The 18,951-nt window shown below is 46.9% G+C and overlaps 1 protein-coding gene across 1 annotated transcript in view; it reads right to left on the bottom strand.

The window, feature by feature from the left end:
- The window catches only part of raph1b (Ras association (RalGDS/AF-6) and pleckstrin homology domains 1b), an 87,163-nt gene that overhangs the window by 55,320 nt on the left and 12,892 nt on the right, over positions 1-18,951 (bottom strand). The window contains 1 exon segment of the mRNA XM_079495744.1: positions 1,707-1,789. The gene's annotated coding sequence lies outside the window, so the exon portion shown is untranslated.

Genomic DNA, 18,951 nt, shown 5'->3' with positions numbered 1-18,951 from the left:
AAAACTTTAGTTACTAGCTACTTGATTGCTATTACCAGTACGACACCCTGAGGTCGCGTGCACGCATCCGCCTGGGTGACAGCAGACTGCTGGGCGAGCGCTGGCGCTTTGGAAGGGGGGGTCAGATCAGATCAACATATGGAATGAATTCTGTACTGGCCATATATGGAGCGTGTCTTGAGTGTACAGGGTTTGATGAGGTCAGATCAACATATGGAATGTCAGAACAGGTCAGCTCCATATATGGAGATCAGTGTCCTGAGTGTACAGGGTTTGATGAGGGCCCAGATAGGGCCGGGCCTTAATTTTCGGGCCTGTTGAGAACTCTAGTGTTGATACTTTTATTAAAGTAAAACATATTTTTCCACCACTACTTTGCAGCACCACTGGCTGCGAGTGTCACATGGTTCCACTTTAGCAAGGGGATGATCTCCCTGCGAGAGGAAGACTCTCTACCATGACCAGATCCTCTCTGAGGAGGGACTGCTCTTTCATTTGGACCTGATTTATGACACGGTTAGGGTTACACACACACTGAGACGGGGGTACACACGGGGGTACACACGGGGGTACACACAGGGGTACACACAGGGGTACACAACTACACACGGGGGTACACACGGGGGTACACACAGGGGTACACAACTACACACAGGGGTACACACGGGGGTACACACGGGGGGTACACACAGGGGGTACACAGTACACAGGGGTACACACAGGGTACTAAGGAATTAATATTTTATTTTCAGTACTTTTGAAAGGAAATAAATAATAATCTCGAACCATTACAAATAATGACTCCATGACCTGACATTGGGTTTCCCGACCCACTGTTTGGGAAACACTGATTTACGAACTCCCCTCCTCCTCCTAACAGAGGGCTCAGGATGGTTGTGGGGGGGGGGGGGGGGACCGCTGGGCCCCCACCCGGACGGTCATTGGGGGCCCCAACCAGGACGGTGGATTTACGGCCGCCTCTCTTAACACGGAACACACACAACAAATGGATCCAGGCTGTCACGTCACTGACAGCCTGACTGTGAGCCACTGGAATCCAAGAGGGAGACGGAAGCGGCGTTGGGGTGATTGGTGGGTTTAGACCGTGCAGGGCCTGTCATGCCCGCTGCAAAAACACCCGTTTCTTAAGACCACCAGCCAGGGTTGACTTGAAAAAGATGCTACTTGCTTCCCCTGACAGCTGCCTGCTTGTTGTTGTTTCTGCTGCTGCTGCACAGTTGACGCCTTCTATTCTATTTCTGTTTGCCACATGTGTGTACTTAATTAAAGCAGCGATTTGAAACGAAAAAAAAACAGTATTTTAACTGACTTGTATGTTAATACAATAGTGGTTGCAATCCTAGTGGGCTGGACTATAGTCTTATGAAAGGTTGTTATGGAAACAAGGTGACTCAACAGGAGAGGTTTTGCATATCAAATAGAGGCAGACTTTTGGAGGAGAGCTCAATTCATATCCCCAAAATAGCAGATCTCCAAGCTCCTAGAAGCCCATGAGCTCCTAATTCTGCTTAGTGGCAGCAGCACACAGGATGCATGATGTGTTTTTGCTGTGCAGACTCAGTTCTTTGGTCCATCTAAGAGTGCTCTCTGTTAATTCATCCATCAAAGAGCACTCTCTGTTTATTGGTCCATCTACGTGGCGACGGAAGCGTTTTTCCTCACGGCGCCCCAGCAGGCCGGCTTACCTTTGAAGCGGCGTTCCCTGCTTCCTATCGGGGTGAGAGGTCGACGCAAGCCGCCACTCCGCACGGCAACTGGACTTTTACCCCTGGAGAGAGAGAGGGAGAGAAACAAAATCCATCAGATTTGATTTACCGTCTATTTTTGTGGCTCGTCGATTGCGAAACGCAATCCATTTGTTGGTCCAGCCAACCGAGGAGCATTAGTGGGTGAGAAGAGTGAGAGTTGTTCTCTCTCTGCAGAGGACGTCTGACCCGGGACTACACACTGGGGTTGGGATCCGGAACCGGATCTAACATCGAGGAACCAAGGAATCGGGTTCTATCACATTTTGGAACAGTTTCTGGTTCTACACTGTCAGAGCTGGCTATGTGGACTTCACCTCTGCAATGCAATTACTAAGCACACACACAGTCCCAAACACACACCGTGACCACATAGCTTTATAGAGGCTGTCAGGCGAGTCTCACTTCATTAACTTAGTAACAATTCATGAGTTTCAAATGTAGTCCTACACCTGCCATGTTGGGGAACAAACAGGTGTTCTAGCAAATCAGTTCTACGCCTGAATCAGATTGTTCAGACAAATTGATTAATTGATTGAATGTGAATAGTTACAATAGTAGATGCACAAACCTGGGAAACTCAACAAGTATTTCAGGATACAGATCACGGGTACAATGGAAGCATCGCCTCCTCCATATATGGCGACTGACAATTATCACAGACACTGAACAGAATTTAGCCAATGCCTTATCAGCTCTCCTGCAATCTGCAGGCCTCCCAGACACAACAACCTCTGATGGCTCATAAAAGAATGTATAACAATGTCATAATCTCGCAGCACGAGTCACAGCTGGAACCTCCCAGCCTAGTAAACTCTGTCCATGATGTGTGTTGTAAATGTGACTCAGTGTGATGTGTGGGTCCACATCAAACGTTTGCACCAGAACCGTCGACTCATGCACACCTCCGCTGACTCACTGCAGCCTCGCTCCATTCTGAACACCCCACTCAGCAGGCTGAATCATAAGAGAGAGAGAGAGAGTGTGTGTGTGTGTGTGTGTGTGTGTGTGTGTGTGTGTGTGTGTGTGTGTGTGTGTGTGTGTGTGTGTGTGTGTGTGTGTGTGTGTGTGTGTGTGTGTCTGTGTGTGTGTGTGTGTGTGTGTAAACACATGACTCCTCCCAGAGTCTAAGCGTTAAAACACGCTGAGTCACATGACATGGCTTTAAAAGATGCTGAGTCGCTGAATAAACTTCAGCCTATGGTCATCAATTGGGTGCGTTTGCTTGAGTTCTGCTTGCGTTGACTTGTGTGTGGGTGTGTGTGGGTGTGTGCGGGTGTGTGTGTGTGTGTGTGTGTGTGGGGGGGGGGGGGGTGTATATATAGAGATATATTATACACACACATCAGTAACTGATGTTGTGGCTATCTTTCAAGGTATTCTAGCCGGCTGTTTTTCTATCGCCAACAGTTGTTCACACACCCAGCAAGTGGCTGACGACTTGTGCGTGCGTGCGTGCGTGCGTGCGTGCGTGCGTGCGTGCGTGCGTGCGTGCGTGCGTGCGTGCGTGCGTGCGTGCGTGCGATACGACTGTCCTCAACTAACACAATGCGAAGTGTTGTGAGCTTGTAGATCTGCTGAGAACACCCGAGCACAACCAAACAGAAAATTACTTTTTGTTCTACCGGAACAGGATCTTTTCTCCACCAGTCCCTCCCTAACATTTTAGTCTAGTTTTTATTTGTTGATGAAATTGTCAGTATATTTAGGCAGCGCTGCATTGCCTGACGCCTGTGGAAGCCTTTCATGAGCCTCTCTCATTTCCCTGCAGGTTACCATGATGTGATATCATGCAGTCATTCAGTCAGTTTAACATGATGTGATATCATGCAGTCATTCAGTCAACGGCAGCAGGCCAGTGGACAGGTGTGGCAGCCCTGTGTGACACATGCATATGCACAGCTGCAGGGAACAGGCACTGTAGTCAGCACAGCGCACACACACACACCCACGCACACACGCAAACACACTCACACGTGTGTGACAGCTGCTCTGCATGGTGAAAGGCACACATATTAAATGGACACACACACACACACACACACACACACACACACACACACACACACACACACACACACACACACACACACACACACACACACACACACACACACACACACACACACACACACACACACACACACACACACACACACAAAGACACAACAGCAGATATTATGGTCGACTGTGAAAGTGAGACTCAACAGCTCATCCAAGGTCCTTGTTGACTCGCCGATGGCAAAACAAGCCCTCAACACCACAGACGAACAGAGTGGGTTAATCGCTCACAATGTTCCACTTTTCTATTTTGAGAGGTGCTAGCCACTCCTATAGACAGCTATGTCTATAGGAGTGTATGTGCGTGCGTACGTAAGTGTCCGTCCGAGTATACGGAAATAGCGTTTGTTGACCAACAAGTGTCACTGTTGCGCAGCCGCGCAGCCACACACACACACACACACACACACACACGCACACACGCACACACACACGAGAGGAGGGCTTGTACAGTACAGTACAGTACAGTACAGTACAGTACAGTACAGTACAGTACAGTACAGTACAGTACAGTACAGTACAGTACGCAACCTTAGGCATGGGTGCCAACATTGGCACAGGTGATCACTGACACACTGGCATACTGTAAGTGAGAGAGAGAGAGACGTTTTTTTCTTTTAAAATCAGTTAAATTAAGTCCACTCACAAAATTACATCCTGCACATAATTGCACATTCATTCAACCTCCAAACTCATGACTGGGGAGGGAGTCTGGGAGATAGGTGGGTTATTGCTCTGAGTTTAATGAACATTACATCCTGATGTGGAAGAAAATATTACTAAAGGTTGTTATATATGTGTCCTCTGGACTATCAAAATCAGCTGGGAATATTACATTTTGATGTGGTGTCATAATTAGGCTATATATGACACACTGACTATCACGAAAATTAAAACATGGCACTTCATGTGAAAAAGGTTGCAGACCCCTGCAGTACAGTACAGCACCACTCACTTCAGACTGGTCTGACTTTGTATAGTTTGTTGATTACTTCTGAAGCAGTAATGGTCTTTTTAGACATAGAAAATGTCTTAAAAGTCATCGAATGTTTAAAAACATCGTCCTGGGCTCCCCCAGAGTTGAGTTGAGTTGAGTGTCCTTGAGCAAGACGCTGACAACTAATTGCTCCCGATGTGCAGGCTGGTGCCTTGCATGGTTTCCTCCGCAATCGGTGTGTGAATGTGAGTGTGAATGGGTGAATGTAACGCACAATCTATGTAAAGTGCCTTGGATAAAGGCGCCATATAAAAGCACCATTTATAAATGTGCAGATACGCTGGCCAGGACACACTACTGTATGCTGGCTTGTTTACTGTTGAGTGAGAAAACAATTTAACACACACACACACACACACAGTCACACACACACACACACACACACACACAGTATACACTCTGACATGATCAGAAGATATGACACAAGGACAATAGAACAGATTTTAATAGGAACAGAACTGATAAAAGTGTTTATGGTCATCGTCTCACGGGCCGGTTATCAAATATGCTTAGATGAGTGATTCAGCACACTACTGGGTCAAGCAGTTCATTCACGACAGCTAGTACGTTCTACTAAAAAAAGCAGTAGAAGTAAGTCACTGTAGTATCGTTGCATCGGCATGACTAACATCCATTCCACCAATGCAAGCCTGAGCTGCCTCTCCAACCATGTCCACAATGCAACAGCTGTTTGGTTTGGGTTTCAGCGGCCTGGGCCAAACTAACAGATTGTATAATAAGCCAACACTGTTGTGTCACACACGCTACACCTTCTCTTTGTCCCCACAAACCACATGGCTGGTGGAGCGGTGAGGGTGACCCACTTTAAGATCCAGAACCACTCGTTGACAGACACCGGCTCACCGTCATGCAGAAACCTTGTATCTCCAGTTCTCCACATTTCAAATTGCGATGTTCTCTTCTTAAACGGATGTCCAAATAACAGATCTAGGGCTATATCTTGCGTCACCCCTTAACCCTTATCCCTAAACTATTTTGCCATACTTTACTTTATTTTAAAAAACCTTTTAAAATAGTTCAAATAGCCGATCTACAAGCTCGCAATGTCTCGATGTAGATTGGCTAGTTGAACTATTTCAAAATGTTTTTCAAAATAGTAAAAAAATGGCAAATACGTTTAGGGATAAGGGATAAGGGTGGCAAATACGTTTAGGGATAAGGGATAAGGGTGGCGCAAGATGGAGCCACTAGTGCGCACAGTGAGTGCACTGTGAGCTTGTAGGTCAGATATTTCCGCTGCCTATTGAACATTTCTTTAAAGTTAAAGTGCAACTCCATCGGATGCATTGGAATGCATGGTTCTTTTTGTCCTCTTCCAATTCAGTGGGAAAGTAACCATTTTGGACGTAGAAGGTTTCCCCACACACGGCAGTGGGGATATCTTAGACAAATAGGGACAGCCCCACTTTGAAATGGCACCCTTATCTGGTGTTGATTTAAGCCCTTTCCCCTTTCCGTTTAGATAGGCCCAAAGCAGTAAGTATGTGTGGACCTATTATAGGGTGAACAAAACCTAAATAGAACCACTTTCAACCTAACCTGGTGTCGCTACTTTAGACGTCCGATTATACAGTAGCAGTTTTTTCAAAATGAAAAGATATTTCTAGACTTTCAAAAACAGCAAAGAATAGCTTGAGCCTGTAGACCGTCTATTTTTGCGGTACGATGAACTTTACGGGGCTTGAAAGGTGCTGCGTTCACACTAAAGCCAGTTTTGTCCGAGTCAGACATAACCATAAACAACCACGATACGCCCATATATGGGTGTGTATGGAGGTCCGGTTGTTCAGAGCATGGCTGTGAGGCTACTGGTAAACACCCTGCTCCCCCCCCCCCTCCCCGTCCTCTCTCTCTGTGAACAGGTGTGTCCTTGTTCCACCCACTCTTCCCTCATTACACACACAATCCTGCTTGGCCAGTTCCATTTCCTGTCCTGACAGGAAGTGGGAAGTGTGGTCTGTGGCGGTGGGTGTGGGGTCAGTGCACTGTTGCCAGCGGGGGGGGGGGGGGGGGGGGGGGGGGGGGGGGCGGAGGGTGACGATGATGTCACCCGGAAAAAAGAAAGACAGGATTGTTGCAGCAGGGGAGAATCCATGCAGGAAGCAGGGCGGGGGTGTGTGTGTGTGTGTGTGTGTGTGTGTGTGTGTGTGTGTGTGTGTGTGTGAATAGGAACACACACACGTGCACACACACACACACACACGCGCGCGCACAGCAGTGCCTGGGAGGCTGCAATTAAATCAAGGCTATAAAAGATACAGGGTCACTGTGTCACTTGTGTCACATTGGCGACACACTGGTCATCACACTATGAGGGGGGTGTGTGACTGCATGTGTGTGTGTGTGTGTGTGTGTTCACGCGTGTGTGTTCACGCGTGTGTGTGTGACTGTGTGCGTGCGTGCGTGTGTGCGTGCGTGCGTGTGTGTGTGTGTGTGTGAGACTGTGTGTAACACACACGTCTAAAGTAGTGTGTGTTACTGTAGATGTGACGACCATTTTCCCAGCGTCTGTTTTATGGTTAAAAACAGATTTTTAGAGATGTTTACAATTAGACAAAGCTTCAGGTTGGGTATAGGGGTTGGAATTAAGAGTTAAAACATGATTTATACGTAGTTGCGTGCCTGTGTGTCATGCACCGAGAAATAGCCGATCTAGAGTATAAGCTTATAGATCTGCTATATCTCGGCTCTAGGCTTACAGTGGAGAGGGACAGGGTCTTAATTAGCCTGGAAACCAGACCAATCTGCAATTTCCCCCCAAACAAATTGCTCTCAGCAGATTTGGTCTCAGTTGTGATTGGATTTCACTCTAGATTTCATTCCAGACTAATATCTACGCAAATAAGATTCCGACAAGACCAGACCATAACACAGACGCCAGAGAGATGGACCACCTAATGGCCACCGATGTCTGACGATGAAGAGGATGAGGATGATGCAGAAACATCTCCGCCTCTGATTGGATGATGAGGTCAAGGTTAATAAGTGATGTGAACATTCCTGATGTCACATGACCTACTCTACAAGCAGTGCTCAAAGCAGTGCTCGTAAAAATGGAACCAAATTGACCCTTACAGGTCTGTAACTCTGAGAGTGTACAAATGGAACCAAATGGGTTCAATAAGGGTCCATTTGGTACAATTTGTACACTCAGGAGTTACATTATCACTGATGAATTTACAGAGTAGATTGGGGTCCAAGTGGAAAGAAAATGAAAAACAAAGAAAAATCACACCTGTGTGAACTGAGTGGTGCAAATCCCCCACCTCTCTCTCTCTCTCTCTCTCTCTCTCATTAGCAGGCAACATGCAGCACTATCTCTCTCTCTCCGTTTCTGGCACAACAGCGCCACTTTTGGTACTCATTGGTACTGGTCACACACATAGTCACACACAAACGGACATTGCTGTTCGTTGGAGTGGTTGCACCACTCAAAAAACACAATGAGGCCTAGCGGTTAAGGCGCACATATCACATATAGGCTCTATTGCATCCTGACAGCGAGTTGTGGGTGCGATTCCCGAGCCCAATGGCCTTTGCTGCGTGTCACTTCCCGTCTCTCTCTACCCCATGTTTCCTGTCACCCTCCACTGTAGTATCCAAATAAAGGCAAAACTCAGACCTAAAGTATGAATACTGTAAGCTAATGCATATCAAAACTTGAGGTTGTGGGAAAAGGCAAAAAAGTTTTTAGAATCTTACATCACACCACCACACGTGATTAACGCTGCGCAACACGACGGGCGGCGGAAGGAACCAATCAACGTGCCGATCTGCCTGTGACACGCCGCCATCCCCAGCCCCTCCCAACCCCACGGTGGAGGAAAAGATCCGAAAACACCGGCTCACAACAAATCAGCTGGCCAGGACGTGCTCCTCTAGTAATGTCTGGACACCGGGCAGTGTATTGATCTCAGGAGCACCGCAACGTCATCTTAATGCGAGCTTTAGAACAGGATAACGGTTTGGCGGTGACCCTGAGCGGCTGTGGGGGGGTGGTGGGGGGGGGGAGGCTTGTTGATCGATTGATGGCTTCAAAGCCAAATCTGGGTAAGGAGGTGCATTAGTATTGATCCCTGCAACGCATTTGTGCACAGAGTGAGACTATGGCTGGCTGCAACGGAGACGCTGTTATACCGCAAAGTACATGCCGGTAAATAGGAATGTGCCTTGTAACGCAACGCAGTAATAACTCAACATCTAAAGACAAAGTACATGGCGGTAAATAGGAATGTCTTTTTGTCTGTCCTGATGAAGGTCTAATCGACCGAAACGTCGACCCAATAAAGAGCAACATTTTGGCAAGTTCTTTGTTTTTCAAAGATACCCTTTTTAAGTATGCTCTATTGCCCTACGCACCTGTCACTAGCCTTCTGAGGTGTGCATCGGCCTTTTGCTAAAAAGGTAAATAGGAATGTGCCTTGTAACGCAATGCAGTTCAACATTAAAAATCTGGTTTTTGTTTGGCCTCACTTATAAGATGTCGGAATTTCTGTCCACTCTTGTGTCTAATTGGTCCGGCAGTGGACAGTTACAGAAGCCTGCCTACCAGTGACATCATCGATGGGGATTCCAATCCAATAGAAACTACATCCCTTCTCTTCCCGGAAAGATAGCATGTTGCTGTTAGGAAGGTTTCTGAACTGTCCACAGCCCTCCTCTGAGACACAGAGTGAGTAGACATGTTTCTGAACTGTCCACAGCCCTCCTCTGAGACACAGAGTGAGTAGACATGTTTCTGAACTGTCCACAGCCCTCCTCTGAGACACAGAGTGAGTAGACATGTTTCTGAACTGTCCACAGCCCTCCTCTGAGACACAGTGAGTAGACATGTTTCTGAACTGTCCACAGCCCTCCTCTGAGACAGAGTGAGTAGACATGTTTCTGAACTGTCCACAGCCCTCCTCTGAGACAGAGCGAACTACCAGACAAGTAGTTTATTGCGCGATACTTTTACAAAAATTATACAACAAAACTCTTCCAATCCAGTACTGGCTGAAAACAGGTTTGACACACTGACTCGCTACTCAAAGCGAGGTGCGACGTGACGTCACACACGGATCGTGGCCAATGGGAACACAGCACTCATGCGACTCACACACACACACACACACACACACACACACTGAGCGTGGCCAATCAGAGCACAGCGCTCAAAACGACAGAGGAAGTATATGCAGGGACTGGGTGAAACAAAACAACTTAACACCACTGTTTGTGTCCTGTCAGGGAGGAAGTCACTGCTGTGTGTGTGTGTGTGTGTGTGTGTGTGTGTGTGTGTGTGTGTGTGTGTGTGTGTGTGTCGGTTACAATGTACAAAACGCTTCTAAAAACAGATCAGACTTACTAGCGCCATGTAGTAACTAGTAATGGGAGATTCCGCTTTTCAGAATAAAATCTCATCTGCCTGGCACTCTAGCGCCTTTATTCTGAAGGATTCGGCTGCACCAGAAATGTCAACTGAACAGTTAAAACAATGATCAAAAACATTTATAAAGAATTAACACACCCTTCTATATGATACCTCTGCTATTTTGGGTGAATGTTCCCCCCAGAATAGGGATGCTGGGGTTCAAGTGGTTAAAATGTCAAGTATGAGGTTATTTTCAATCTGTCGTAATGGAAACTACAATTTTCTCAAGTTTTCCTCGTGACACACTGTATCTTAGGGGGAAAGATTTACATATTTAGGGGCGCCCACTGGCCTAGTGGTCCAGGCACATGGCCTGACGCGCGTTGCGTGTTCGAATCCCGTTCATGACGACCTTTGCTGCATGTCTCTCCCCTTCTCTCTCTTCCTCTTTCCTGTCCATCTTCACTTGATACTATCAATAAAGGCAGAAAAGCCAAAAACAAATCTTTAAAACAAAAAAAAGATTTACATATTTAGGCTATGTACCGTAAAATGACATGAATGTAAGGATTTACAAAGTAACAATGTCATTTAGGCGTGCTGTGGATGAAAACATTATTTACAGCCAGGGGTGTAAATAATCATTCTCAGACAAAAATGTTTGAGAATGAGAACCTCTGCTATACAGAATACAACAACTGTACAACACGACGAGGGGCAACTTCACCCATCACACACACACACACACACACACACACACACACACACACACACACACACACACACACACACACACACACACACACACACACACACACACACACACACACACACACACACACACACACACACACACACACACACAGGTCTGGTTGTGATTACAAGAAGCTGAACGCTGCTCCTTGGTGTGATTCTCCACGCTCCGTGCCATGGGGAGCAGAGCCACACATGGAGGGAATTATGGAATAATGCAGTGTCAGGAATGTTCCCACGATGACCAGTGGAGGTCCCCTTGGACGCCTGCCCATGGGCTTTAGGGGCAATGAAACGCACGCACACACACAGAGTTTCTTTCACACAGCCTGTAAGTAAGTAGCATATCGGTTGGGAACAGTTTGTACACACACACACACACACACACACACGCGCACACACACGCACGCACGCATATGCACGCACACGCCTTTCTCACAATAATTAAGGGAGGTTTTTCAGAGCAGCGGATATGACAGAACAGCTCTCTTGTGTTGTTTACAGATCACAGAAGTTCTCCTGGTTTCAGGCGACCTACTGTAGCTCCGTCTAAACCGGAGGTTCTCAAACTTTTTGGGGTGCTCAGGTCACTCCTGCAAATGACTTTTATCATCCACCACGGGCACGGCACCCATGAATTTAATTACAATTGTTATTTTTTATAACCTTATGTCATACTACGCTATGTGAAACGTTCCCTCGAAGACAGTGGTTCCCAAAGTGGGGTCCGGGGACCCCCAGGGGTCATTGAGGGATTTCCAGGGGGTCCCCAGCTAAATGATAGTTTGGAACCAAATGGACCCTTATGGTTCTGGAACCCTCAGAGTTAAATTAACATTGATTTTACGATATAAATTGGAGTCTCAGAGATAGAAATGCCATTAAATGGGGGTCGGTAGACTAATGCATGTCAAACTGGGGGTCCTTGAAATGAAATGGAATGAGAATCACTGCTAGAGCTGTAAAAATCTTCTCTTATGGGGGTCCCTGGCATATCTTTTCAAATGGGGGTCCACGGGCTAATTCGTGTAAATTTGGGGGTCCTTGACATGAAAAGGTTTGGGAACCACTGCTCTAAGATCCAGTACGTCACGAGGAACACTTAAGAGAATGTCCGTTTCCATCAGGACAGACCTATTTTTACTTGGCGTTTGACCACTTGAACCCCAGCATCTCTATTCTGGGCGGGAACATTCGCCAAAAAATTACTGATATAGAAAGCTCACAACGCGACACAACGTGATGCGCTGTGAGCTTGTAGACCGGCTATTTTTGGCCAAGAGACTTGTAGATTGAGCACTGTAGATTGAAAGAGAACGCGCCAAGTACAGTGCAACTCTCGTCCGTCTCACTAAGTCTAGACTCTAGAGGGACTAAGAAGTGGTTAAACTGAAGTGACATTGATGAATTCCAAATATTAAAGTATTCTGCGGCACTCATGGACTTACGTCACGGCACCCACTTTGAGAAACCCTGGACCAGAGCCATAGAGTAAGACAGAGTTACGACTACTCATGGGGCCAGTCCAATGGTGGCTCTTCTAATCTACATAGACTTCTATTGGCGAATAGTGACAAAGGCCTGAACCGGAAGTTTACGGAATGCATTGGAGTAATGAAGTCTATAGGCTTTACAGTGACAAACGAGTTACATGAACCACGTGACCGGGCTGTTTTCTGCCCCCTCAATGTCGTAACTATGTCTTACTCTATGGCTCTGCCCTGGCCTAAACAGCGGTCAGTTCTGTGTCATCATCACCACAGCTACACCGATATATCGCTCCGGCACATATAAGTAAGCAGGTAGCCTTGGTAAGTTTAGGAACCAATGGCTCATATAGGTTGGCTTAATGTTCAAGTACATCCATCCCCACGACCATGATGTACAGCAGACGTGAAGTGAAGTCCACATAACCAGCTCTGACAGCGTAGATAAAAGCACTTCCCAGAAAACGGTTCCAAAATGCGATGGAACAGATTCTCTGGTTCCTCCACTTCTTCCGCATCCCAAACCTTATGTGTCCCTCAAGCTGGCTGACTCTGAACCCTCCGTGGACCCTCACCCAAACACCCTCGCACCCCCATCTGCCCACAGCGGGGGGTGGGTGGGTGGGGGGGGGGGGGACACTGCAGTGCCAGACGGACACGGTGGTCTCTGCTGACTGGCCGGCCTGCGTAGCACGTGGAGGTCTGACCAATCACTGACTGGCCTGCGTGGCACGTGGAGGTCTGTCTAAACCAATCAGGAGGAGTCACTGGATAGATGAGGTCACTGGAGCACGCACACATTACAGAGAGAGAGAGAGAGAGAGAGATACTACTACTACAGCCCAACGCAGAGTCAGGGACCCCCGTTGGCCATGGCAGCGCTGCCAGGGTATTAGTCAATGAGATCTGGCAAGAGAGATTGCCTGTCTACTACTGCTGCTGCCATGCATGCACTTACTGTGCACTACACTCACACACACACTCACACACACACACACACACACACACAGACACAGTGCCCTGCCGTCATGATTTATAGCTTTATAGCTTTATTCATTGTGTTTAATGTTTGAAAATATATTCACTTTTTTCCCCAAAAAATAATTGTGATTATATAAATAAATTGTGATTGGATTATCTCAAATAATTGCGATTAGGGCGATTATGTAATACTTGTGGCAGGCCTGCAGTCACGCACGCAGTCACGCACGCAATCACGCACGCCTTGTAGACACACATGGCCGGTTTTGCAGCTCTTTACAGGTCACTGGTGCTGTTTCTAGCTCAGACTGTGTCCTACATGGCAGCCAGTTGATTTAAAACAGGAGAGGCCGGCCAGCATGCAGACAGCCTATATAGACCATGTGAAGCAGCGCAGCACAATCAATTTACAATTTAGGCATTTAGCAGATGCTCTTAATCCAGAGCGACTAACATTAAGCAATAACAAAAGCATGGCATACATCACATATATAAAAAGTAGTTATCATGAAACATGCGTAGGCTAAGAACGTAACAGTGGCACAGCACAGCGCAGCGCAGCACAGCGCAGCACAGCAAGACTTACTGACTGACTATGGAGAAGTGCGAAAACCGCAGCAAGATTTGTGAACTGTTGCGATAAAAGAAGGTTCGCCAGTGGAATACAACCACCCTAAGGACTACTATCCTTTAAAACACAAACGTATGTTTTCTCATGGCAATAAAGCTCCTTTGAATTGAATTGACTGGCTGACTGGCTTCTTCCACAGATGTCGGCGGAGAGGAGAGGAAAACGGGCCGAGGATGAGGATGACCTCAATGTTTCCGAGCCGTCATCCTCTGGGGTGACGTTACGGTGGGCTCACGCAGCGCTGCTGGTTGTACCCCCCCCCCCCACACACACACTCCCCCCCCCCCTGTTCTCCTCATGAACCCCGTGAACCCATCGCACTCTTTCCGGTTCTCCCCCAATTCCAATCCTCCGCTGAGCTTGTAGGTCTGCTATTTTCAGCCAGTGCAATGCATTTTGCTGCTGCATATAGGTTCAAAGTGCCCTTTTTTGGCTTGTTTTCATAGACCTGGTTGCTCTTATTTCTCTCGTAAACTCTGGCACCACTGCACACATCAGTCCACAACAGTGTTCCCTCTGCCCCGCCCTGCCCCTTCCCACCACACACACACACACACACGTTCAAAGAACTCCTCCAGAGTGACATTTGAGACGTACGATCCAACATTATGACTGCTAAAACGAACAGATATGTGTATCAGTGTCTGTAACGCGACCGTCACTTCGGTGGGCTTGTTTTGCTCTGCACATGCATGCACACATGTACGCAAGCATGCGCACACGCACGCACGCACGCACGCACGAACCAATAAAACCTCATGGATGTTGGGCGGTGGTGACCTCTCCCTCCACACTGTGGTTTCTTCCAGTTGTGGAAAAAGTACTCAAAATGTTTTACTTAAGTAAAAGTATTGATCAATTCTGCAATACAGAAATACTCCCGTTAGAAGTAAAAGTCCAGAATTTAAAATGTACTTGAGTAAAAGAACCAAAAGTAAAAAGTACTGAGTCATTATGCAGAATGTCCCGTTCCAACTTTTCAAATGTATAAAAATCGTTTGAAAATATCAGATCAGATCTACAAGCTCACAAGCGCGACGCATTGTGATCTTGTAGCTATTTTCAAATGGCAGAATATGTTTTGTAATAATAATCAGAATCTACAAAGTAACTAGTAGTAAGTAAAGTTTTCAAGTAAATGTAGTGGAGTAAAAGTACCACATTTTGAAGGTATTGTTAATTGGGAATACTAAAGTAAAGCACCAAAAAAAATACCTCAAAATTACAGTACTTGAGTAAATGTACTTTCCACCACTGGTGGTTTCTTCCACCAGGCGAAACCTCTCGTTCGTTCGCTGGCTTTTTTTTCTCATCATGTTTTTTTTCTTCTCTTTCGTCGCCACACGCCGCTGCTTCAAGAGGGAGCCGGGCGCTCTACCCCGCCCAGCTGTGTCATCCCCAACCAGATGACTTTGAACTGGGTGAAACGGGGGGGGGCAGGGGGGAAAAAAATAAATAAAATCCCACGGCTGAAAATGGCTTGTATGACCGAGTCCTACTGTGACTGTGAGCTTTGTGAACCAGTGCTGTGAATGGAGCCTGCCCCCCCCCCCCCCCATCCACACACACACACACACACACACACACACACACACACACACACACACACACACTAGTGCCGTTTCCTAAATAATTAATTAACACATTATGTAACATTATGATGTTTTAGTAATATACTTGTTCCTGCTGTTCTACATACTGCCAGTGCCAACCAGCACTGAGGAAATCACGGCTTTTATACAAAAGCATGAAATATCCGTGACTCTTTTAAGACTTTATGGAAGATGCTTCTGAAGTTGAACATATCGAGGTGAAGACACACCTACAGGATTGACTGTCAGCCCTAAAAGCCAACATGGCTTTTTACAGGAATAAATATCAGACCCTACCCTAACCCTAACAATATATATTTTTTAATTTTCTATTTCTATTTCATTTTTCGAAGGAACAACAATGTTATAATGCTTACAGTAAAAGCTGGATTTATGCTCCGGTGACCAAGATTTTTCTTCTGTTCGTGTTACAAATGCGTCTGTGACGCATGGAGAGCCTGTAGATAGGCTGTTTTCACTGTGCAGCGTGCTTCCAGTCTATGGGAGCCTGTAGATAGGCTGTTTTCACTGTGCAGCGTGCTTCCAGTCTATGGGAGCCTGTAGATAGGCTGTTTTCACAGTGCAACGTGCTTCCAGGCGTCTATGGGATCCAAATGGTTGCAATCAGTGGTGGAGGCGACTGAGACCTTTAATATGGAGTATGTCGGGGAGAGATGTATGCTGCACTGCATTTTTGAGTGGTGCAACCACTCCTATAGATAGCTATGTGTGTCCCTGGCTGGCTGGCTGGCTGGCTGTGTCCCTGGCTGGCTGGCTGGCTGTGTCCGAGCACGAAAATAGCGTTTGGTTGACCAAGTGTCACTGTTGCGCAGCCTAACATACACACACATATTAACTGTATATATGATGATTTCGGGTGTGACAGTACAGTACAGTGACAGTACAGTACAGTAGAGGGACCACCTGGGGACCCCCACACGGTAACTCTGTCATTTCTGGACAGTTTTGGAGGCGGGGTGGCTCGCCGGAAGCGGGCCGGCACCCTGGGCGCGTGCGTTCCTGTGGGCCTGGAACTTCCGGGGGCCCCAACACGGAGATGTACCACTCACTTCACACAGGTGTGATTTTTAACACACAACAGCACACAAGGCCTCTCCCTGATGTGTATTACTAGCCCTGCTGTAGAGCCCAGAGGGGGGGGAAACAACACGGGTGAGAATGGTTCCGTGTGTGTTTACAGAGCTGAGGAGAAGTGCACTTTGATTGGTGTTTCATGTAGGCGACAGGGCTTACATGCAGTGTGTTACCGTCCCTTATGGGACCACAGTTCAAGGGCCTGACAACTGACTAAATCAAGTCCAGATTCCCAGATCCTCTGAAGTCTGGAATCCATTTTCCACACGTTTGGCCAGTATCCCGTTCGCACAGTAAAAAAAAATTATTTTTAACTCCGAGGGTGTACAAGATGAACCCGTAGAGGGGTTATACCATGGTACACTCTCAAGAGTTACAAATGGATACATGAACATTCTTTCACTGTGTGCTTCTGGGTCTAAGTCAGGGGTCTTCTTCAACGTTTTCTCAGAGCGAGGACTAGAGATGCAGCAATACCGATTCCAATACTCACAACCTGTGTATTGATTGATTCATTGAAAATGTTATACACATTTCAAACGGAAGCACAAGTCAAGTCACCCTAGGCACAAATTAGTTAATCAGTCAATATCAGTCGATACAGAGTAGTACCGATCCGATATAGTGTGTAATAAAAAATAGAAATTAGGACAGTGGGGTCCAGGCCCAGGGACCCTCGGGGAACAGGTGTGTAACTCTGAGAGTTCAGGGGGTCCTTTTGAAAGTAAAACATTTAAGAAGCACTGGCGTGTGTTGTGATGTTACACAGACCTCCATGGAGACCCAGAAGGGCCTCACGGGCACTGCTGCCGCCAGGTTTTCAGAGAGAAACAAGCAACCAGGTCTATGAAAACAAGCCCAGAAGAAGCGACTATAGGCTACATACACAAGCCCCTTTAAACCTAGTATACATTGGCTATTTGAAAATAGCCGATACAAGCTCACAAGCATGTGAGCTTTTCAAAAAGAATCTTGAAGAAGACGTGAGAAAAAAGTAGAATCCTTTTGAAACATTTAACAACACTCATCTTGTATGGGGAGGGGGGGGGGGCATAAAACATTTTCAGATGGGAGGTCTGCAGAAAAATACATATTCATATGGGATTCCTTCCTTGACACGAAAATGTTTGAGATGAACCACTGGGTTTAAACAACATTTACACAGCAAGCCCCAAATAAGCAACTACACTTTAGAAATGAGACCAAGCAGCAAGCAAGAAAAAACAGTGGCTTCTAATAAGCATACGTGGCAACGCTGCTCACATGTTGCGGGAACCCCACTGTACTGGTGGGATAAAAGACGGGATCCTTGGCGGATTTGGGAGGAATGTTGACCCCGAGGTCAGCGAGCGGAAAACAGCACTACACACAAACCGCGGGGTCGTCCGAGCGGGACGGTCCACATGTGGGGCAGGACGTACGGTCCACACACAGTGGAGGAGGCATTTCACAGTGGGCTGCAGAGAGGAGAAACACTGCATTCTATTTGAGACCCACACACTGTTAGCTTAGCTTTAGTGTGAAAAATGCACAGCTCCGTCTTAAGTTAAATTAACACTGCATGCTTGGACCGTGTGTGTGTGTGTGTGTGTGTGTGTGTGTGTGTGTGTGTGGGTGTGTGTGTGTGTGTGTGTTTCAATTAAAGTCCCCAACATAAGTTTTTCAGAAAACTTAGGATTTAGAACAGTATTGTTCTAAAAAATAGCAGATCTACAAGCTCACAGCGCTGCGAGCTTATACTCCTGGTCTTTTTGACGATCTTATTTACACAAATCTTCTCTTCTGGTTGGCCCTGGCATAACACTTTGTTCAGATCAGACGGGGGTCCGCGGCCAAGGAGAAAACACACACACACACACACACACACACACACACACACACACACACACACACACACACACACACACACACACACACACACACACACACACACACACACACACACACACACACACACACACACACACACACACACACACACACACACACACACACACACACACACACACACACACACACACACACACACACACACACACACACACCTGCTAAGATTCCATGGCGCAGCAGCTGATCTGGGATGTGAGGGGGAGAGAGTGACGAAGTGGTCTTTTTGGGTGAGGTTACACACAAGCTGGGGTCATTTAGGGTCAGATGTCACTCAGGAGAAGAACCAGAGATCATATGTTGGACCGCAGTACAGTCCACAGTACA

Source organism: Electrona antarctica (genome assembly GCF_951216825.1).
Source record: "Electrona antarctica genome assembly, chromosome: 24".
NCBI lineage: Eukaryota > Metazoa > Chordata > Actinopteri > Myctophiformes > Myctophidae > Electrona > Electrona antarctica.
Note: the sequence above shows the minus strand (reverse complement) of the source record. Positions and strands in the feature narration are given on the sequence as shown.